A 24,063-nucleotide genomic window follows, 5' to 3' on the forward strand; every position below is an offset into this window, starting at 1 on the left:
GTACACGTCTCCGTCCTCGACTTCATTTCACTCCCCATCAAAAAATCTATAAAAACCTCAGACCCTTTTTCGTCTGTCTCACATAGTGCGAAAATGACGTCCCTTCAGTCGCATCTTCCCGTCAAATTGATTCGTGCCTTGTATGGCATCAGTCGAGAAAAAAATCCACAAACACGAGCTCGTGTCTTAGAAGCTAGTCTCAAAGAAGTCTTACGATGGTTCACGGTGACGGCACGTCAATTACTCCAAGGAATCATTCAGATTCCTCATCAAACCCAACGCTTTTTCGATCGAAACAAAGTCGCTTTGGTCCAACTGGCCGATCCCCGCATCGACACTCAAACCAAAAAACAAATCATTTTGAAACCTGGAGGGAGCGGTACTCTAGGAGGGGTCATCATTCGCTCACTCTTAAGATGGGATCCTAATGCCCCCAAAGTTATACCCAAGACAAAAGTCCAACGAAGCCCCAAGAAGAAAAAGACCAGGTCCCCAAGGATAACTTCTCCAGTGGCAGGACCCTCCTCTGACCAGACACCACCACCACCCCGGAAAAAGAAAAGAAGCCCCCAGAAAAAGAAAAGTCCACAGAAAACTAGTCGCAAGAGAGGCACTTCGGCCAGGACGCAACCTTACACTCGCAAACCACGACCTGCCACGGCAGTGACTGCGTCTCCGGCAGCTTCACGTTTGTCCACTTCTCCGTTAATGACACCCAGAACTGAAGAGTACTTGGAGACGTTGATCACACCAAGAACTTTTCCGTTGATGACCCCCAAAAGAACTTCCCCAGTGGCAGGACCTTCCAATTTAGTGGCAGTGGCTGCTGCTCACAAAGTACCTTCTCCCAAAATCAAAGTTCAAGAAAGATCGGGCATGTTACAAAGTTTACTGGATTTGTCCAAGCAAGAACTGGCTCGATTTAGTCCGTTACGTACCCCTGCACGACGTGTCATGCCTGTCCTCAAACTAATACGACGTAAAGACAATCAGTGGCGACGCGTTCCAGTATAAAAAAGGCCTGTGACCAAGTCGGGTATCAGTGTTTTTTGGTGCTCCTAAAGACTCAAAGATGTCACCCTCCAGAAAACCCCAAGGAAAGAAAAGGAAAGGACTGCCACCACGTTTAGCCAAACATGGGGACATGTTATCTGTCCTGTCCAAAGCTTCTCCACCCCTACGAAAAAAACTCATTCAAACAGCCTCCAAAGAGGTCATCGATACCGTGTGCGAATGTTGTTTGAACGTTTTGAAAGGCACTATCCCTTTGTCCAAACACCAGAAACAATGTTTAGGCAAACATCGTCACGTTCTTCGCCAAATGGTTCAAAAGAAAATTCCCATTCGTCAAAAAAAGAAGATGTTAGTGCAACGTGGAGGTATTTTACCTCTCTTGTTAGGCCCCATACTGAAAGGAGTCTTGGGAACCATGTTGGGAGGACTGGTGGGAGCAAGATAAAAAGGCCTCGGAAGTCCCAAGATCTCAGAATTGACCCCTGACAACCCCATGGAAGGACGAAAACTAGCTTTAGTGCCTTACAAACGATGGATGGAATACCATCGGTGGCAAGAACAACACACCCCGCAATTACCTCCCAATCCCCATTTGAGCGAGATGTCCCAGTTACAACACGAATTGCAGTCCTTGATGGATCGCCAAGATTTGTCCGAAACAGAAAAATCGCAAAAGTACGGTCAACTCTTGCAACGACTGCAACTCTTTCACCAGAAAGCTTTAGACGAAACAGCTCTACCCACTCTGAAAGATTTTAAGACCTTGATGAAAAGTCCAGCACCATCACCAGTACCAGTACCAGTACCACCAGTACCCGTGACCAAGACAGAAAAAGGAGAAGAAGAGGAAGGGTTTCAAACTCCACCAGAAAAAGTACGCAAGTTAACAACACCACCTACCTCCAGAATTGGATGGATTAAAAAGATGATGGCCACCCCTTCTTCCTCACAAGAGAAAAAGAAAGTGAAGACAGAAGTGAAGACAGAAGTGAAACAAGAACCGATATCCCCCGCTCAGACATCCTTCTCCTCTTCGACACCTATTGCTGGCCGCACACGCAAAGCATTGCAATCCAAGAAAATACCCCAAGAGAAAAAGAGTAGCATCCTCCAAGAGTGGGTGTCTTATTAACACACCAACCAACACAAAAAAATGGAAAAAGTCTTAGCCAGCATTTACTACGATCCCTCCCATCCTGCAGGTTACGCAGGAGTTCAAAAATTGTATCGTGCTGCCAAAACGCAACTGAAAAGTCTCCGTTTACCTCAAGTAAAACGATGGTTACAAGAACAAGCTACCTACACTTTACACAAACCCATTCGACGCAAGTTTGCCAGAAGTCGCACCCGAGTGGAAGGCATCGATCATCAATGGCAAGCCGATTTAGCCGATGTCTCTCATTTGGCCAGCTACAATCGTGGCTACAAATATTTGTTTTGTGTCATCGACGTCTTTTCCAAATTTGCCTGGGTCGTGCCCTTGACTTCCAAATCGAGCAGCGAGTTAGTGCGAGCCCTGCAACGGGTGTTGAAACAAAGCGGTCGTCACCCTCTTCGATGGCAAACGGACAAAGGCACCGAATTTCTGAACCAAGCTTTCCAAAAAGAATTAAAGAAACGTGACATTCATTTTTTTACCACCGAGAATCCCGAAACCAAAGCCAGCATCGTGGAACGTTTTCAACGCACTTTGAAAGAACGCATGTGGAAATATTTTACGCATCACCACACTCTGAAGTACATCGACATCTTATCGCACCTGGTGCAAGCGTACAACCAATCTTACCATCGAAGCATCGGACGTGCCCCGCAAGACGTGACTCCCGACAACGAAGTGTTGGTGTTTGAGCACCTGTTTGGTACGTCCCCGACGAGGGCTGTCCCCAAGAAAAGTGGAGAGTTGGCCGTAGGAGATTGGGTGCGCATTGGCAAAACCAAACGCACTTTCGACAAAGGTTACTTACCTAACTGGACGACCGAATTGTTTCGCGTCACTGGACGAGTGCATGGCCGTCATCCTGCCGTCTATAAATTGGAAGACATGAACGGAGAAGTGCTCAAAGGAACGTTTTATTTGCCCGAGTTACAACGTGTCACCAAAAAAGAAGACGACGTGTACGACATCGAAAGCATTCTCGAACGCAGAACCCGTAAAGTGGGCAAACGACGTGTCAAAGAAGTCAAAGTACGTTGGAAAGGATATCCACCCAGTTTTGATTCTTGGATCGACGCTTCGCAAGTCATCGACTATAAAAAGAAGTGACCATCATGCCCTTTCACACACCAGACGCAGCTACGTCGACCACTCCTCCTTCACCTAGTTCTTCTGTGCAAGATTTACAAAAACAACCCTTGTGGGTGTGGTGTGGAGAACGTGTGCCTAAAACGCAAATCGTCTTTTTCTGCCAAATCTTCGTGGTGTATTGTGTCATCGGGGCAGCCATCGCCAATTTGAGTTTGCAACAAGGAGACAAACAATTGTGGACCATTTTATTGAGCAGTTGCATCGGTTACCTGCTTCCTAATCCCTCCCTGAAATTCACCTCGAACGGGAACCCCGGGAACCTTGTGTCCAGTGCCAGTGCCAGTCACCACTTCAATCACAACCAGAACCCCATTTTAGACGGAGACACGCCTCTGACGTCCAGTAACCCCTCGGACAGCCACAGAACTCTGGAATTATGAGTCACCAAAACCAATTTTACTTAACCTTACCCAGTGACAGTTCCATGGAGGTGTTTCCCAAGAACACGTTGTGCTGTTACACGGCCAAATTACCTCAAGCCATCCAGTTAGATCACGAAGCCCATTGGGAAGTGGCTTTAGTAGAAATGATTCACCCGACCCAAGTCCTCAATGTCCTTCCCAATCAAAATTTTTTTGATGTGGAAGTTCATGACGAGCAAATGCAACAGTGGATGGATAGCAATGTCAAGTATGACAAGAAAACCCGTACACAAAAGTACACCACCTATCACTTGTTCATTCCCCCAGGCTATTATTTTAGTGGTCAACATTTGGTCAGCACCATAACCTCCAGGTTTAATGTCGTGTTTCTGAAAGCTTTGGAGCATGTCAACAAAAATGTCACCATGGAGTACCACAAAGCAGCTCGTCGCTTCTTGATGAAATTTGAACGGAGTAAAATCCTGTCTATTTTATTTTGTCCTGAATTTTTTGACATGTTGGGCGGAGACATGGACATGAGAAAGACCATGATCAAGAAAAACGAATTACCCATCGTTTACGACAACGAGTCTTTTAGCAAGTTATTTCGTGCCCCGGTAGAACTGAACCAAGGACTGAATTTGATGTTCGTGTATTCCGATGTGGTGGAGTACAACGTGGTGGGACACACCTCCGTACCGTTACTGCGTGTCATTCCTTTCAAAGTGGATTCTGCCACGAACACTGACGAGGAAGGTGGAAACACTTACCACGTCCACCGCGAATTTGTCCATCCTCACTATTTGCCTGTCAGTAAGTCGTATTTGGACACGGTCAACATTGCTATAAAAGGAGATCTGGGACAAAATATTCCATTCACCAAAGGAAAAGTCACGGTGAAACTCCATTTTCGAAAACGGTTCTCTCACGACTCTTAAGTCATGTATCCAGTGTACCGAGGGGTTTCTCGACAGCGAGGACACGGCTTAGGAGATATGTTAAAATCGGCCTTTCGTTCGGTGGCCCCGGTGTTGAAACCGATGGTGACACGCGGATTGCACGCCTTGAAAGATGCGGCACTGACACAAGGCAAAGAATTTCTCCAAAATGTCATCATCGACAAACAAAACCCTAAAGAAGCCTTCATGAGGGCAGGCAAAAATGTCTTGCTGCAAACGGGCAAAGACATTTTAGGCCAACGAGAAACACCTATAAATGCCCTGCACGCTACCGAGTCAGGCATTCAGCAAGGACAAGGCAGAAAGAGACGACGAAGAAAACACCCTTTCACCAGACTTCAAGCGAGAAAGGCCAAGAAAAGAAGAACCATTCGAGACTTAGACGTTTTCGATTATTGAGAAAAGAGACAAAAAAATGATGCACCGAGAATCTTGCGCTTGTTCCAAGACGGAACTGGATCTGTTTGCCATGCCCCCCACGATGATGACGATGCAAGAATCCCAGTGGGTGGAATTTCACCCCGTCTCCTCACTGACCGATTCCGCTCCCATCGAGTTTGAAATCAAAGGACAGCCCGAAGATTACATCGATCTGAATAGCAGTTACTTGTACCTGAAAGTCAAAATTCTAGATAAGACTGGAGGTGCTATAGACGATGAAGCAGTAGCTCCCGTCAACAATTTCATGCATTCCTTGTTCAGTGGAGTGGACTTGTATTTGAATAACAAACTGGTCAGTAGCAGCATGGATACTTACCCTTATCGTGCCTACCTGGAAAATCTCTTGACGTACGGAATAGATGCCAAGAACACTCATCTCAATGCCTGTGTGGTATGGGAAGCTGACGAACCTACCAAGTTTGAAATATTGGAAACTGATGAAAAGAAAGACAACAATGATGGATTTGTAGAACGAAGAAAGAGAATCACGGGAGCCGACACAAGTTTAGAACTGATGGATCGTTTGCATTTGGACATGTGGTTGCAAGAAAAGTATTTGCTGAACGGGGTGGATGTCCGCCTGAGACTGAATCGTAGCAGTGCCGCTTTCCATTTGATGGCTGATAGTGAGGGTTACAAAACCAAAATCCTAGAAGCCAGACTCTACGTACGCCGTGTGGAAGTGTTACCTAAAGTGGGAAACGACATCAGTCAGACGTTGAGCAGAACGACCGCCAAGTATCCCATACGACGCGTGGAAGTGAAAACCTTCACCATTCCCAAGGGACAGCGATCCATGATCGAAGATCATCTGTTCCAAGGACAGTTACCCAAACGTTTGATCGTTGGTATCGTCGAGAATACAGCCTTCAACGGAGCTGCCGAAAAAAATCCTTTCTACTTTCAACACTTTGGTGTGTCCAAAATCGAAGTCAGTCGCGATGGCAAGACCTTGTGTACCCGACCTTTCGAACCTGACTTTAAAAAGAAGAATTACTTGAGATCGTACTTGTCCTTGTACGAAGCCACCGGACAGTTAGGAACCAATACCAGTCACGGTATTACGTACGAGGATTATGCGGGAGGCTACGCTTTGTGGGCTTTCGATTTCACTCCAGACCAAGGCAGCGACGAGGGACATTTCCACCCTATAAAATCCGGCCAGATTCGTGTGGAAATTCAGTTTAAAGACCGAGACCCTGATGAAACGGTGAACGTCATCCTGTATGCAGAATTCGATAATACCATAGAAATCAACAGTTTGAGAGAAGTCATCCTAGATTACTAGAAACCATGGAAGACTGTTATCCCTCTTTACCTAGTGGAGAAACTTTTAGTGTTGCATTGTTGTTAAAAAATGTTAGAGTTGTTGTTGTTTAGTGTTAAGTGATTTTTGAATAAAAAATGTTGTGTTTTGAAAAAATTGTTTGATGTTATATTGTTGGATTATTGTTAAAAATGTTAGAGTTGTTGTTTAGTGTTAAGTGATTTTTGAATAAAAAATGTTGTGTTTTGAAAAAAATGCCTTTGTCTTTTGTTTAGCTATAAGAATGTTGGATTGATGCTCTTTCATTTCTTACTATCCCTCTCATGACACTCACTGAACGTTGCGACTCAAAAACCGTGTGGGGGATGTTTTCCTTCACGTCCGCGCTTTGACTTTAAGAACCGGGGCAGTTTCCAGTCTAACCATCCATTGTCGACTCATCCTCCTAAGAAGATGTGCTCCAAACTAGCTAAACTCAACGAAGCCTACGTGAATTTGCATAGGGTCAGACACAGTCTGATACCGAAGCCAGAAGAAATAGAGAATGTGAGAATGTTAAAAATCACTGAAGACCTGATAGAAGAGCTCTTCAGAGAAGAAATGAACAGGGAAAAAGAAGAATGGACAGAGAAGTACAGACTTCAGAGACAGCAGCAACAACAACAACAAGAGCAGCAGCAGCAACCTGAAGCTGACAGAGGCTTTGTCGATTGTCGTATCGACACCAAAGAATTCTTCTTCTCTTTCCGAAGAAGCAGACCTATCGCCAGAAAGTCTATCCTCAGAGGACATCGCATTCTTAGAAACTAAAAAGAATGCCATAGCAAACAAAAAAACAGCCCTTTTCAGGGCTACCCAATACTCTAGAAAAGAAATAACAATCGATTTGCCAATGTGTGTAGGTAGAGTAGTGTGAAAATAAACACTAACTCTTTTTTAAAAAAATGTGAGGGTATGTGTTTGTGTGTTTGTGTTTGTAAGTGGTTAAGTAAGTTGGTATGGATAGTAGATTAAAATGATGTCTTTTTTTTTTTTGGTGTTTGAGGTGTAAATTTGGGGTTAGATTGGATTGCTTTGCGTATGTGGATAGTCTATTGAAGTGATTTATAAAAATTTTTAAAATAGTGATGGGTAGCATAAAAAGTGAGTGAGTGTTTCTTTTAGGTCCGCGCGTTGTTTTATGGTCATGATGTAGGTAAGATCAATTTTATGTTTTTAGGGGATGTTTTCGTTCACGTCCGCGCTTTCACTATAAATTGAAACTCGTTCGGCAGTCCAGCTACCCTTGTTGATTGATCAACACCAAAAATGAACACGAGACTGGAGAAACTGTTGGAACTTCATGTGCATCTGGAATATGCCAAGCGCATATTAAATGAACTGGCCGCGGAAGCCATTGTGGAGGAGGGAAGGATAAGAGAGGAGGAGGAAAGAAGAAACAAAGAAGAGGAGGAGAGAAGATATAAAGAAGAGGAAAGAAGATACAAAGAGGAGGAGAGAAGATGCAAAGAAGAGGAGGAGGAGGAAAAGGAGAGAAGAAGAAGAAATTTCAGAATCCCAGAGAGCGAAAATTGGGATTCTGAAGCGACATATCCTGCCTCTGCTCTCTCCCCTCAAAAGGTAAAAAGTAATTGGGGGATAAGATGTGTATGCGGCGCCAGGCCTGGAAGGTGCCACCATTAACCAGGTGTCCATGAAGTTCCAAACAAAAAAAACAGCCCTTTTCAGGGCTACCCAATACTCTAGAAAAGAAATAACGATCGATTTGCCAATGTGTGTAGGTAGAGTAGTGTGATTATAAACACTAACTCTTTTTTAAGATAGTTTGAGGGTATGTGTTTGTGTGTTGGTGCTTGTAAGCGCTCAGGTATGTTTGTGGGAATAGTAGATTATGGGTTTCTTTATTGTTTCTTAGCGTAGGTGAAGAGTATAGTTAGGGTTCTGTAAGCGCTCACGTACGATTGTGTGGATAGTAGATTATGGATTAGTTTATTGTTCTTAGCGTATGTGTTTGTGTGTTTGTGTTTGTGTGTTTGTGTTTGTGTTTGTACCCGCTCACGTACGATTGTGTGAATAGTAGATTATGGATTTGTTTATTGTTCTTAGCGTATGTGAAGAGTATAGTTTGGGTTTTGTAAGCGCTCACGTAAGATTGTGTGGATAGTAGATTATGGATTTTGTTTATTGTTTCTTAGCGTATGTGGAGAGTATAGTTTGGGTTTTTATTATATGAAATGAAAAAGTATAGTTTGGGTTTTATTATATGAAATGAAAAAGTAGGGGGATGTTTTCCTTCACGTTCGCGCGTTGTTTGGTCATGATCTAGGTAAGATCAATTTTACGTTTTAGGGGGATGTTTTCCTTCACGTACGCGCTTTAAGTATAAGAACCCATAGTATTCGTCGTTCAAACCATTCTGCAAAGAATAAAAAAAGAAGATGGCTTCTAACCAAATGGACAAAATACAAACATTACAAGACGTTTTAGACAACTTAGGAATGATGGAGCAGATGTTGATAAGACTGGTTGAAGACCATTATTCCTATAGTCCCCATCGTGTAAAGATGGAAATTAATAACTTAAAAAAGGTAAAGGACAAGATTAGTGGTGTCATGAAAGAGATAAAGGAGGAGAAGGAGGATGAAGAGGAAAGAATAAGAATAAGCAAATGGAACGAAAAGATTGAAAAAGAAGAAGAAAATGAGAAGAGGAAGAAAGAAGAGGAGGAAGAGAAGAAGAAGAAAGAAGAGCAGGAGAAAAAGAAAGAGAAGAAGAGAAAGAGTGTTGGAGATAAAATAAGAACTTGGTGGAGAAAAAGAAGAAATTAGAAGCAGAAGAAGAAGAAAACCCAAAGGCCCTTTTCAGGGCCAGCCATATTTCTCGAAAAGAGATAGCCTTTCAATTGCCTACCCTTTTTTTAAATTTAAATTTAAATTTAAATTTTAAAAAAAAATCCCATATTCAATTCCCCTTGTCCCTAGACAAACCCAAACTCTATTCCCATGTTAATTTCCCCTTGTCGCTAGACAGACCCACACTATAGTTCCATGTTAAATTCCCCTTGTCGCTAGAGTGACCCACGATTTATTCCCATGTTAATTTCCCTTGTCGCTAATCTGACCCACGATTTTTCGCCATGTTAAATTTCCATTGTCGCTAATCTGACCCAGGGGTCTCTGTAATGCTAATTCCCATTGTCGCTAATCTATCCCCATTTACTACTTATATGTCATCTGTTTAATATTTATTTAGTTTTTAGTTCAGTTTTTGTGGTCGAACTGCAAAATACTGATACTATTTGCATCTCTTACGATCCAAAATAAAACTCTCTATGAGACATGCCTTATTGCTTAGTAGTAGTAGTAGTAGTTTTTTTGTGTTGTTGTTGTTGTGGTGGTGGCACTGTAAGTAGTATCGGGAATAATATCTACATAAGTACATTATTCATTTTAACTAAAGATCACGTTAACGCACCTAAAACCTTTCGTGTACTGCAAGTCAGGTTAAGACAGCCACAGATCTTTAAAAATATATCGAATTAATGTTTTATATTTTTAATCAATTTGTACTGTCTTGTTTCTTAAATGTCGCACTAAATCTACCAGTTCCGTTTTTTTAAATATATAATCTGCATTGGTCACCCGGGGTTAGTTATGCTCGATGATAAGAATCTGACTTGTAATTCAGAAAGATGAACCATAGCTAGAAGTGACAAGAGGTTGTTCAACGTCAGTTTGGCTATAGCCAAGCATTACCTTGGTAATTCTCGATATTGGATTGTTTAAAAAAAAAAGTAAAGCAAGACGTTTTATTTGTGGATGCCGTTGAAAAACAACGCAAGAGCGCTCGCTCATATGCCTCCTGGTTCTGCGAGCTGGTCTTCACTTCATAAGAATCTCTGATGTGTTTAAATGTTGCTTTTCATAAAAGTGTAAAAAGAGTTTTATTTTTCTCAGTTTCACGCACATAATTTGCTGCTGTGTGGACTCGTAGAACTTTTCGAAACAAGTTATCAATGCGGCTATCTAGTAAATATGACATTGTGTTTGTAACGTTTATTTGCTTCGCTTTCGCAAAAACGAAACACAGACGTATGAAAAAAGGAAAGTTACATCAATAGAGAGAGAGATATATATTTGCTTTTATCGCATGCTAGCGCTACTAACCATACGATAGTCTACTGATATATATATATATATATATATATATATATATATATATATATATATATATATATATATATATATATATATATATATATATACACACACAAAAGCACGGAAATATAGTGATATTAAATACAGTTTAGTATCTTAGCCCACGCGCATTATATGCGTTGATAAATGAAACATCAATACGTTGATAAATGGATGCGTTAATAAATTCAAATTCCAGAACATCATAAATGCAATCCATTCTAACAGAAAATAAACTATTCAGACGTGAGATTATTATTACACAAATAAAAATTACTAGACCAGCTAGTCCATGAAGACAGTGAAGGGGATCAGCGAGAAGAACACCAAGTTTTTAACTTTCCTGAAAGCGACTCCATTCGCAATTTCAAAAGCGCAAGAAATAATCGCAACACTCATGTGCCCAGGAACTTTTACTGGGATAGAAGTACATTAAAAATTCTTTATGTTCTACTTAGAACAAATTGCAGTTCACTTAATCAACAAGTTATTTACAAAGAATAGAATTGGATCACATCACTGCATATGCGGACTGGCATAATGCACACAAATATTCTTCGCTTATTTCTAAGAAGAACGCACTGAAATGTTGTAATCCCTCACAACATAATTTAATTGTAAATACTTTTTTGTAGGTTGATACGGGGTTTCCATAGAGAGTCAACATTAATATTTTCGATGCCGTTGATAGATGTATTGAAGAATAAAAATTATAAACAAAGTATACGTAATTATTACTATTACACATATTCTTCTACCTGTCATGAACATCTGTAAATTGCAATTCCATATTTTCCAAAATCACTTGTCATTCTTTCTCTAAAGTATCGCTCTACAAATAAGTACTTATCGGTTTTATTCTCGCTTCCCCCCCCCCCGCGTTAATTTCCTGATTATTTTTGTCACCTTTGTACATAATATCCTACAGATTTTAGTTAATAGTTTCTTCCTTTTATCTCTTGACTTTTCATTGTCACCATCTTTTACCGACTCCTTTGTTGCTTTGATGTTCATCTTTGTGCTTTATATTCCCTGGCTAAATTCTAATGTTAAACCAAGAAATTCTTTACTTCATTTTATATTTGTCATTAAAACTCAGTTTCATCCTCCATATATTCACATATAATTGCAAACTTTGCATTGTTAAAGTAGAACATTATTAGTCATTTTCTTTCGTTCTGTGTCAACACCAGATTTTATACTCTCTCTCTCTCTCTCTCTCTCTCTCTCTCTCTCTCTCTCTCTCTCTTACAATTTTTGCATTATTTACATAATTCCAATTGTATAGTGAATAATCTTCACCGCAGGTAGAAACCATCAATTTATCATTCCTGCTGAACAAGAGAATGTTCTGACACAGGGTTGTCCTACCCTTTCGTGTGAGGGGACACGTTGCAATATTTTCTCACCAACAGGGCGGTTTGTAAACTCGGTCTGCGTTTTCCACTACCATTCGGCACAATGTATGAAAGACTGAAGGCAGGAGGGGTGGCAGGTAGAATCCTTTGATGGGCAGGATCCGTTCACACATATTTACAATGCATTGATTAGACTTATTTTAAAACTAACAAACTACTGTTCTTTTTCTTTGCAGTTTTCAGGCCGCTAACACAAGTGTCGCTGGAGTCAAGACAATATGTTAATTCACGAACCGCAAACTACAAAAATTCATACCTGCCGTCGCATAATGCGCCAACAGAGCTGGATCTATGCATGTTTGTTCGGAATAATGAGTAGGACAAACCACATTGACCCTGATTAGCCGGCACATTTTGCGATGGCAGATCCAGGACATTTATTTTGCTGTTGGACTTGACTTAAGCGCGAGTACAGTACAGTACGGGTATATGGTATTGTAGAGAGTTAGTAGTCTACATTTCACGTATTTTTTAAAATTTATTTTTCCAGCCTGAAATGAATAAGCTACAATTGATGTTATCTTAGTTTTCCTTTACATGCGTATTAGTAAACATTCAAAGAAAACGTCATGAAGAATATTGTATTAAACAAATGCTGTCATATCTGTCACTGTCATGGAAACAGACAAAAATTATGATGACAAAGTACAAAAGATTATAACATCGGCTTTGCATTTTGTCATTATCACGCTTACATTTGTTTAGTACAACATTCGTCATGCAAATTATTGTTTCAATTTTTTTTTTTACTTCAGTGGCAGATTTTCCGTAGAGTGAGGTTGCCTGGCAGAGGACCACTCAAGCAATTGTTGTTGTCTTTTTTTGTTTTGTTTACAAATTTACTATTTGCGCAGTTCTTTCGCCGGGCTTTACACCTTGATACAGGATCAGACACACCTTTTACATCCTAATCAGTGATCACAGGACATAAGTCCACCGTTGTTGAATCATTCCTTCACTGAAGGGTAACATATACCCTATCTTATTATTCTAATCCTTTAGTCGGTCTCTCACTGAAGAAATAATAGTTAATCAAATCAGACTGATAAACTAATATGCAGTTAAAGTGTCTATGATATGCCATCCACACAGTTCATTCTGTGTAATTAAAGCTGCAATGACCGGTTATTTCCAAATGTTCACATCATTTTGACGTATTTATGTAGTTCTGTTCTACGTGGTAGGAACATTAGTGTTTTATGACTAACTAAAGCACATCAGTAAGCCACAAGGTCCAGGGTCGAGATCGAAATCGTGATTGAGAGAGACAGAGGTACGTGAACAAAAACGTCTTTTTTTATCTGTCCAAGAAAAAAAAAACATGCCTTGAATCATTCCTGAAAATTTGTATTACATTGCTAGAGATTTTGTCAGATTGACTTTTAAGTGAGCAATTTAACTTAATTGTTGTTTTATGAACTCTATCTCTGTGATTGGGTCAGTGTTTGTCTCACACAGAGTTGTAAAGTGTATCCTTTAAAATGAAGTGGTGACATCAAAGCATTTACATTTTACAAGCGTTTTAATGTTTTGAGTATTATCGTACTTTTAGGACTATCCTTTCAAATGTGTCAGGTGTAATGAAATCATCTAAATTTCACCAATACTAAAGAGAATATATTGTGATCGATCTTGGAACATTCAGTTGCCGTGATGCCGGTAGTATGGGAGTAGTTTTATTACTGTTCTATCAGTGTAGCAGGTGAAATCGAAACATCCAAGTTTTCAAATGCTATTCAGGTGATGTAAATATATAAGACAATGTTACGACACATTATATGGAAATGGCTTTTCAATTCATCATTTGTGCTCACCGTTCCTCACTCACCATGCCCAAAGTAACAGTGTTTACTGGATCCGTCACATTGTTTTCTGGATCCGTCACCTTTTTTTTTTTTTAAAATGTATTTAATCACATTTCTCTTACAAGAGTGCACACAAAGCTATGAATGGGTATTATTTTCCTTCTCGTTTCTCCTCGGAAAAAAAAAAACAGAATATATTTACAGTCAACTCTGCTATAAATGTTACCTTTATTCAGCCATCTCATGGTTTGAACAGATATTTTCATGTCTCCATGTGGAACATTCATCTTTAAAAGTCATGTATTAAACCGAGTAGCATGATAATACCAGATCTGGATTTTTTGTGTGGTACTGATTCAGACTACAACCGCTAACAGCCCCTAACTCCGTTGCTGTGCATTAACAAAGTGGCAAACATATGTCGATATGTAATTCAGGATGGTTAATGCAAAGGTTCCGTGTCTGTGCTCAGAGTTGCAGATGGTTTTCCATTTCCGCCAACAGTGTCGAAATGAGCCATGCTAAACGTTTATCCCCAATAGCCATCGGGTAGAGTTTATTAATTGTATAGAGACTGCTTTGTGCAGCCGCGAGAAGTTCCGAATGATTACGTATTCGCAAATACAGCCGTAGCGAGATTATTTTACTAGCACGGCCTGCGACAATGGTTGATATCGATAACCTCCGACAACAAATTCGATTGGTGTACCTTTCATAGTTGTTGTGGTCAGATTTTCAGTAACACCAAGGCCAACAATGGCAGTGATGGTAATTCCGTAAATATCATCTATAACCACACACACGCGTTTGTATTTTACGAGGAGTGCGGTTCATTTAGGGATTTCATCTCATCTCGCAGCTGTTGTGCTTCAGTTATATGTTTGCGTCATTAGCGTTGAGGGTCCATTACAGTTCCGCTATTAATATTGTCAGCGTGGAGAGTAATTGCCCGGCAGGCTGGTCATGTTCAGATGCAATACGTACACGAACTTTCAACCAAGCATTTTTATTTACTGCTTCAAGAGTCATACAAAATATTTTCTGGGGAAATATTTAAGTACCTGGCGCTTATTACGTTCTTGTGGTCTAGCACTACGTTCCTATAAAAACACACCAATTATGCATTTGTGTTGTGCCTGTAAAGAACTGTTACGCGGACGAGTGCTCACTTGTTGAATAGCTGTCGAGATCTTTCTGTTCCTAGTTGAATATACTCACTCGGGAATGTAACAGGGGTGGATTCAACCGTGTATTTGACTTCAACGTTGTAGAAAGTTTTGGTCGATTTCATGCCTGACGGTGACGTTTCGCTTTTGCCTGGGTTTTCACCTGCTAATACTAAGACTCCGAGCTTCTCTCGAGTTGGTGGTATCATATCACAGTGGTCTCTTGTTGATTTCTATCTTACCTTCGCTTAGATTATATTTGAGAGCATAAGATGGTCTGGTAACACCACTCTGAAGCAGATATTCGTTGACAAGTGGAGCAAAATTTCTATGGTTGTTAGCATCTGCCGTCAGCTGGTCCAACATCCCGTCTGCAAATTCCGCAACATCTTCCTCGCGTTCAGAATCCATAGCGTATAAATAAAAACAAATCTTAAACATTTAATCTCTGGCCGGCCATTTGACCCCATCTGCCTTTACTTTCGGTTATGATAATCAAGTATGAAGCAGACTCGGTGTGACATTTATGTCTATCAAAACTAGTTTCAAGATAACCGAAAAAAGTCGACCATTTGCTAAGGTTAATTCGTCAGTTTCAGCTCCATTTCTTTGGTTAATATTTCGCTAAAAATTACGCTCCATGAAGTTACTGTTCGTGGTGGTGCGGGTACCTCTGCGGTATTTTGATCCATATGATGTTTCATCCCTATATTATCAGTATGAACATAGTACTGGTTCAGTGGCGTTGCTAGACTATTTGGGCCCCGATGCGGTCCCATATGCAAAACTTACCGATGGACCCCTGTCTAGTCTATATTCTAAAAAGTAATTAGTGGGCCCATATGATTTGCACGCATTTGCTATAGGGTAGCTACGCCCGTTTCTTTGATAAAAGCAACCGACACGCCAGCGTCTTTGACCCCCCTCTGATTTATTTTGCTTTTGGACAGGTTCTTTGCTACGGCGCCTTCAAAACATCTAAAATGCTCACGTTAGATGGAAAATCACAATCTCGTTCGGGTCGAGGATAACAACAACCCGGTTGGTAAACACAGTCAAATCTGCTTTGATGGCAAACCTGGTCACATCCACATCAGCGCCTCATCGAGTTGATACGACTTGGTGTCCGTAAATTTCAACGGACATTTCCTATACTATTTAATATAGGTGCGTAGTATTACCAGTATACCCGTTTATCGCTTTTATTCTTTCTTGTGGTAGTACCATGGTAGTTTTTCCACTGAACATGTACTTTGCTAGTTTCTGTCGGTATGTAATGTACAAAAATTTCCGAGTAATCTTGTTAAGAATATAGTGATATTGACATGCTTTACTTTTTCATGACAAAATAAATCGAAAAATATTACGTATTGTCTTTTAAAACAGTTGTATTTGTCACCAATTAGTTTTAAATATTACAAATATAATAATTTTTATGATCCTTTAATCACATGCTTGGAACGTGCAATATATGCTAACGTGGTCGGATTTTGTAAAAGTTATTCCGGCGAAATCCAACTTTAGGAATATTTGATCAATTGTATGTTATTTACAGGCATATGTTAATGTGTTAAGTACATGCATTCCTTTATAAGACTGAGTATCAACCTAAAATGTTTTGAAGACCATTTGTTTTCCGTTAGAATTTTACGTAATATTTCAAATTCACTAAATATTCTCTCATTCGTTGAATAAGTGTGTTTTATTTTTACTGACCATCTCTGATAAGATATATTGCATTGGTCTTCGCAGCCCACTCAAAGTTTCCCTGCCTATTATATCAATAGCGTAACAACTGAATTGAAGGTTTCTGTGTCAATGCTTCCTATTTGTGTACACAAAACTCTCTAATGTCAGCGGTGTTTTTCATAGGTTGTCAGCTATAGTCATCATCATATTTAAGTTAATTGTTTTAGATTAAAACATATAATAAATTAACATTAACATAACACACTCATCTACTATAAGGTACTGACCATTGAATTTTCGTGGGTGGGTGGTGGTACTGCTGTGATTACCTGCTGAGCTCAGATATTTAAATATCTTTTACCTCATGAAAATAAGCTTTTTCTTCAAATAATATAATGGATATAATATGGTGCTATTGTTGCCGTAAATCAGAGCAAGATATTTTTTCAGCTACTTGCAGACGGAAATTAGAGAAAAAAAAAACGCGCCAGGCTCCTGCCAAAGAACATTAAATCGTTGGTTTCTAAAACAATTGCGGTGTACGCGTCGCGTTATGTTCAGAAATACCACAGTGTATTACTGCCAGTGAGTGCTCGGTATTTTTGTCTTAAATCCAGGTTAGTGATTTTATTTTGTACTTGCGGCGAATCATCGATGCAAGTTCATCCCGCATAAAGACACCTCGGAGGTGCTTGACTAACTTTTCTACCGCGAGTAAATCAAATATGATCAATGAACGTGCGTCCTTTTGCAAGTAGTATCTGTTAGTCGCAGGCCTTTGCTTAAGGGTATTCTGTGAGTGAATTATAAGTTCTTTTAACAATACCTAAGAAATACAAGGTCTTTTCTTAAACAGCCAGAATAACCAGTGAGGAAAACCTGGCAAATTATTTTTCTTTAAAACGTTAACCCTATGCAAAATACGAAACTGTAGAGTGCCACATACTCGTTATGGCCTCGGTGAAGTTCACCCTGGTACTCCAGGACAACTTCATGAAAGTATCCGATTTCACTGTTTATGTCGTATTTGTGTACGTCTGCATCAGCAGTATTTATCCACTGAAACTTACCTACGGGCAAAAGATGCATCATCGCCCATACATAGAAGTTGTTGGTATAATATACATTATATAACTGTTTGGATAGCGAGGTGGTATTGGTCCAAAAGCAGATGTACTTGTAAACATGCGGTCATCAACAGTTATTGCAAAACGATCACTACCATTTGATGCAAGGTTTGACCAAGCTGGAAATGAGAAACTGCAATGAGTCAATAAGTTCCAGTTGTCCCAGCCTAAACGTCAAGTTGATGGGGATTGCACTTATAGGCGCCTTTGATACTGTTGCTGTGACTTCTTGCATAATCAGTTACAATATGTCGGCTTTTCTCATTCCACTTGGCATTCGTATCTCAGGCTCTCGCGCTAGTTACTTGAGCTAGTTCATATTCCGCATGCTGGTATGTAAGCGAAAATCATTGTCTAATTGCTTATTCCGTCAATACATTTTTGAAAATATGTTTACTTTACCAGGATCAGAAACTGACAGGAAATAAGTCAATGTACAAGATGGCTCTTTTACAGGACTGAATATTTAACACTGCACATAGATAAACACAAACTGTTTAAAGTAAACTTATACCGAGATTTGCCTGAATGAGTTCAGGACATGACAACTTCTTTCATCATAAAAATTGCGTATGTTAAAGTTTCTTCTATACTACGGAATTAGTTATAAAAATCATCAGATGAGATCAAAATACAATTTTGGACAGATACATTAATTGGTTTAAACAATGCCTGGCGAAAATAGAATATATTGGAAACACTTAAAGGAATTGGCATACCGGTATATATAAAACTGTCTATTAAATATTGGCAGGGTGGGTAGATGAGAAATCTGCATCAAACAGGGTACAGTAGCCGAAATATAAAGAAAACAACATGTTTCATAATTTGATGCAGTTGTCCCGAGGACTACAAAGGTGGAAAATACCTTTCAGTTGGTATTAACAAATTTATACAATTTGTATTTTTTTTTAAAACAAGCAAAAACAACCTGTACAGACAGAAACATATGTCAAGACAAACAAATAGCAAAAATTAAGAATAAAAGCCCAACAAACAAACAAACAAACAAATAATCAAAGAAGCAAAGATACACCTCTCCACCCCACACGAACTCCCCCAAAACAACAACAAAAAGAAATTTTTGAATTTGTTTTCCGCTGGACCAGTAAAGTTCTCACAAAATAGCGGCTGTGTTAAAATGTAAAGAACTCATAAATAGCTAAGGAGGGTTAAAATTTAAACGTCAAGAATTATCAACATCATTTTACCAAAATTCCTTACATTATTTAGTGTGATTTCGAAAGTATAAGTGCAGGGTAAATATAAGAACAAACACAGCACAAAGCTTAACAAATTGTCTTGAACAATGAAATAAAATACACTATAGGCTTTTCCCGGTACATCACACAAATAATACAAACTATTAGTTTACAGAGGCTTGGATTGTACTGGAGTATTGTGCGATGCAATGGATAAGATTGCAGAACTAGAGTATGAAGAATGATGGACAAAAAATGCAAAACCGAGATTGTATAGAAGTCTATAACCAAATAAATATTAATTATAACAAATGCATATATCTTATTCACTTGTTCATCTAGATACTGGTTAATAACAATCCAGATAAAGAAGTAAAATTATTGTGAATAAGAAGCTCTTATTCATAGTTCATTGGTTAGCAAAAGAAAGAAAGAAAGGGGATAAAATTACAATTACTTTCATACTTAGTGTTATATTTATGGTAAAACAGCTGCTCATAATTAGAAGTAATGGAAAATGTATGGAGACACTGAAACATTTTCGAGATAAGAACTATAAATATTTGTTTGAAAGGCATTACACACATGCATGCACAGATAGCTTTGACAGGTTTAACGAAAGAGCTACGTCGCCAAGAGAAACGCTTCACTCATCATTTTACCTTGCTGTTGTGCTTCAGTTGATTGTACATTGTCAACGTCAACATCATATACCACTACAATTCAGTTTTGAAGACTCTGTGAGTGAAACGTTTTACTTCTTGACTAAAAGAACAATATACATAAAACAACTACAACCGCCTAACAAATAATATATTTTGCTTGAGTTTGTTTCTTTTTTTTCATGTAATGTAATAGTTTCTTGTGATATTTTGGACTCTTAATGTTGTTTCTTCAAACGTTCAGCTTTGTTTGTTTGAAAATCTTGTGAACGTTTACTGAGTTGACTTCTAAGTTCGATTCTTTGTGGATCTTTTGGTTTTGTTAAGTTACTTTCTCTTGTGATTGGTCAACCTTAGAATCATCCTCATTTTTTCTTTGGCCTCTTCCATTTATCTAAAAATATTTATTTTAATATATATCAAAATCTAAGTAATGCTAATTCGAACTGACCAAATGCAAGTCGCTAGTTATTTGCCAGTGTAATTTTTGAGTAGTGACAAATAATCTGAAATATAATTTTCTAACTTAAAACAATGGATACAAAGCTATGTCCTATATGTTATGAATATAAAGATATTGCTGAGTTCTACAAAACTTGCATTTACTGCAAACCTTTCAAATTGCCCAATGAAAATTTAAGATATTTTAAAAATGGTACATCGAAAACAGGGTAAATGAACAGATGCAAATGACAAAAATACCTCAATGATAGAAAGTGTAGATTAAGTTCAACAGCAAGAATATTGCTTTATTCTGCAGTAAAACAATGCATCAGCTCATATACGATGCTGAAAATGTAGTACACAAGAAATAGTCACCATATTGATAATTTAATTCCATGCTCATCATTTGATTTATGCCTGATCCCAAACAAAGGAACTGTTTATAATAGCTACAAAGAAGATACTAAAAATGCAAGGGATAACATTAAAAAATTGGAGTCCATCGATGGTACTGACACTCTGCTTTGCGAAATTTTTTTACATGAATTCTAAACAAGACCTGTTGTTTTTTTTTCTTTTAACTGTCGAGTGCTGAAACCATCTGTGATATTCTTCAGCAACATGACTTTCAAAATTACTTGTTGTGGTAAATATATTAGATGTCAGATTCGCACTATTTTCATTTCAAAGTATAAATTTTAGTGAAAACTATGTTGTTATGATCACCCATTCAGGGGAAGTAGTGACAAGACTTTTAAGGCAGTCGTCATGACAGCAACTTGGTCCAATTAATTTAGAAACAACTAGGTATCACAAGAGTCTATTGCTGATGTAACATTTGGAGAGGAGTTCTGATAACAGTATTTTCAAGATACGAGTATCAGCTCAGGTTTTGCAATAACTAGATTTTCATGATGTTTGCTGTGGCAGCCAAACTGGAACCAAAACGTCACCATTTCTATTAAAGACCAACTGTCATCATAAGAAGTCCTCTTGTGAAAATCCCATATCAATATGGCTTTCTGTTCAAGTGGATTAGTGATAAAAAGGTTTTTCAAGATGGCCGCCATAGTGGCCATATTAGGTGTCAGATTGGCAAATTATTTATTCACGACCAGCAACACAACACATCATTATAAATCTTTCAGTGACAACCTCATGCTGATAGAACCACCATTCAGAAGGATCAGTGATGACACGATGTTTAGAACGACTGCCATGGCAGCCATACTTCATGTCAGACTGACACATTTTTTTTAAGACCACCAAGCGAAAACCCAACGTTCATATGAACACTCATTCAGAAGGAGTAGTGACAGAATAAATTTCAAAATGCATATTGGAAACCCGAACAGCACCATTTTCGTTTAAGATCAACAGACCAGGGGAGAAATGTTTCAAGGCAATCCTCCAAATCCTGTAAGAGAAGAAGCATTTAGAAACCTATATTAACTGACATACGGACGACAGACCATCCCATTAACTCTTCTGGTTTACGACCGGTACAGCTAAAACTATTTTTAGAAAACGCCTTCAGTGAAAGAGATTTAAAGGCTAAGTTCATCATTAAAGAGCTCTTATAAGTATTTTCTCGTCATAATTCCTGCCCGACTTATTGCACGGCAAGCAGCTCCTTCTGTAAACGATGTATTAAGACAGTTGTATTCCGGGGAATGAATGCATCAACAAACAGTACACATTTAGTACCCATTTTTCTGTGACTGGAAATCTCCATGCTGTAGGCAATGTGTCTGCAGGGACAACAATAATTTTTATTCCCTTCTTATTTTATGTTGGCATCAGAAATTCATGTGTTTGAACATGCTCCAACTAGAACTAAATGTAATCCCAGTTTGAAAACCAAACATTCATTGAAGTGACATGTCATGCAACCATATATCTGTTCATGTTGTAAAAAGCTGACAATGGGCGCACATTTGCTAATCAATAGTGTTGCTCAATTTCAACATCTGACAATGTCTAGAAAGCCTGAGCACTTCTGACACAAAACTCTTATTTCTTCTTGACTGATTTCTCGCTCAGATAACCCTGCTCTTTTTAAGTTATATTTCACTAATTCTCCCTGTATGTTCCTTTATAATAAAAATGTTAAATTCCTGTTTGTACTCTTACATTTTTGATGAAGTTGAGGTATTACTACTTTTATCTTTGAAAAAAAGCTTAGTTCATTTTCTAGCTGGCCTTGCTCATCTTTAATATTTAAAAAAAGGCTGAATGTGGTGAAACTTTTGAAATGAAAGAAACTGAAAATTTTCCAAATTGATTACCTGTTTATGCCTATGATACAATGGTGTCATGATGCAAAGGTTAAAAATATTTTATGCTGTGAATCTCAATAATAATTGTAGCCATTGTGCAGTTTGTTGTTCAAACCGTACCAGATAAAGATTTCCCCCCTCAAAAAAATATCATTCAACTAAAAGTTAATGATTAGGTCAATGAGCAGATGAAAAGGATTTAACATAGATCAAACACAATGGTTCTAATAAGAAATTACTAGAATTTAGAAACGAAACACATGGTTTCAGTATTGATAAAGATTTAAATAAAACAGTTCAAATTAAGAAAAAAGACAACATCAATCATAAATAGTAACGAGCATATATAAGACTGACGGGAAAGAAAGTTTTGGAAACATTAGGTTGGACAAAACAAAGCAGACTGAGGAGTTGAACAAAAGGATATATGCAAAGAAACAGGCCCAAAAAATAAGAACTGTATTGCAAGAAAATGTTAATTTATTATCTGCCTATGGAATACTGTTCTTTTTTAACCTTGGTTGTCCTCCAAGATATTCTGTCACAGGTTGTTTATTTGCCTATGGAATACAATTTCTTTTCTTTTCACCCTAGTTGTTTTGCCGATGGAATACCATTTTTTATTTACCTTGGTTGTCCCCCAAATTATTCTCCATCACAGATTGTTTATTCGCCTATGGAATACTGTTCCTTTTTTGACCTTGGTATCAATGGAATTGGGGTTTAAAAGTCTTTGGATTTCTTTATACTTGTCACATCCAATTATACTACACACTTTTGATAACCATGTCACTTGGCAATATAGAGATAGAAAACTGGTCATAAGGTTTTCATCTTTGTAATAATCTTGTAGTCATAAGAACAGTAGCACCATTAACGTTTGATTAACGTAAAATGCTTGGCATGATTCTAGATCATGCATCTAAGATGCAGATTATACTAGACTTTTGTACATGGATTTAATCTAGATATTCTACTGTTAAACCATTACCTTCTTTGAGACAAGGAACATCTCCATCCTGTTGAGTTGTGTTTGTTGCATGTAATTTTATCAGCTGGCAATGTCTTCCAGAAGCCTGCTCCATACTTGTATGCAGCTAACACAAAGAGCAGCTTGAGGCTTCCCAACACCATTCACCTTTGTGCATAATTTTAGGTCTCTCTGATCCACTATTTATATGCAATTGTTCTTTTCTCTTGAAACATCTTCCGCTAAGTTGTGGTTCAATTTTAAAATTGTTACTTATCAAATTAACTCAATAGTCTACTGAGTGTGTGTGATTTAGATTTTTAACGTAGCTTTAACAATTTTCCAGTCATATCGCTACAATGTCTGTAGTGTGCTAGTTTAAAGTGATGTCTAGCACTGGGGCATCATGCCACAGACACGTAGCATGATGTCTCATCCAGTCACACTATCCTGACATCAGGCTGACCAGTCCTAACACTAACCTCTTAATGCTGAGCACCTAGTGAGGCAGCTGTCAGTACCATTTTTAGAAGTCTTTGGTATGACTCAGCTGGGGTTCAAACACACGACCTCCCACTTCCGGGGTGGATGCTCTAACCACCAGGGCACTGGAGCGGTCCAAGAGTCTACAGAAGAGTTTCCTCTGCAAACAAGGGTGGTCAGGGATAAAGAGTAAACATGCATGGAGTGAAACCTAATGCCTCAAATGAGTCTGTGCACTGATGTATTAACACCATCTAACTTGAAGAACAAAAAT

The sequence above is a fragment of the Sinohyriopsis cumingii genome, chromosome 8 (genome assembly GCF_028554795.1).
Source record: "Sinohyriopsis cumingii isolate HCF-2022 chromosome 8, ASM2855479v2, whole genome shotgun sequence".
In the NCBI taxonomy this organism is placed as follows: Eukaryota; Metazoa; Mollusca; class Bivalvia; order Unionida; family Unionidae; genus Sinohyriopsis; species Sinohyriopsis cumingii.